Source organism: Malurus melanocephalus, unplaced genomic scaffold, assembly GCF_030028575.1.
Source record: "Malurus melanocephalus ecotype Western Australia unplaced genomic scaffold, MMel_1.1 scaffold_1739, whole genome shotgun sequence".
Taxonomy (NCBI): Eukaryota; Metazoa; Chordata; class Aves; order Passeriformes; family Maluridae; genus Malurus; species Malurus melanocephalus.
In genome coordinates, this window is record NW_026624971.1 from 17,779 (window position 1) to 18,931 (window position 1,153).

Consider the following 1,153-nt stretch of genomic DNA (forward strand, 5'->3'; position numbering starts at 1 on the left):
CAATGAGTGAGTGTTCCCAAAATTCCCTAAAAATCTTAAATTCGTAAAAAAACCAAAATTCCTGAAAAAAATCCCCAAAAATTTCTGAAAAAAATCGCCAAAAAAATTGCGTAAAAAACCCCCGAAAATCCGGGATTTGTAGTCCCTGGAGAAGGCCGACATCAAAGATTGTGTGTCCCCAAATGAGTGAATATTCCCTAAAAATCCAAAAAAAACTCCAAAAAATTCCCAAATTTTCCCAAAAATCCCCAAAATTCCCAAAAAATTCCCAAAATTGCCAAAAAATCCCAAAATTTTGGGAATTTCAGGTTTCCAGCCGTGTGTTTCTGTCTCCTGGTGCCGTTTTTTGCCTTTGAATGGGGAATTTTGGGGCTAAAAAATCCCCAAAAAATCCCCAAAAAATCCCCAAAAAATCCCAAATTTTTCCCAAAATTCCCAAAAAATCCCCAAATTTGTTAATTTCAGGTATGCGGCGGCGTGTTCCTGTTTGCTGGTGCCGTTTTTTGCCTTTGAATGGGGAAAATGCCTTAAAAAAATCCCAAAAAATTAAAAAAATTCCCAAAAATTCCCAAAAATTCCCCAAAAATCCCCAAAAATCCCCAAAATTCCAAAAGTTCCCAAAATTCCCAAAAATCAAAAAAAATTCCCCAAATTCCCAAAATGTTCAGGTTTATGGCCATCTGTTCCCATCTCCTGGTGCCTTTTTTTGCCTTTGAATGGGGAATTTTGGGGCTAAAAATCCCCCTAAGAATCCAAAAAAATCCTCAAAAATTCCCCAAAAAATTCCCAAGTTTTCCCAAAAATCCCCAAAATTCCCCCAAAATTCCCCAAATTGCCAAAAATTCCCAAAATTTTGGGAATTTCAGGTTTCCAGCCGTGTGTTTCTGTCTCCTGGGGCCATTTTTTGCCTTTGAATGGGGAATTTTGGGACTAAAAATCCCCTAAAAATAAAAAAAAAAATCCCTAAAAATTCCCCAAAAATTCCCAAAAAATCCCCAAATTCCCCAAATTTTTCCAAAATTCCTAAAAATTCCCAAAATTTTGGGAATTTCAGGTTTCCAGCCGTGTGTTTCTGTCTCCTGGTGCCGTTTGTTGCCTTTGAATGGGGAATTTTGGGGCTAAAAAAGCCTTAAAAAACCCTAAAAAATTCCCC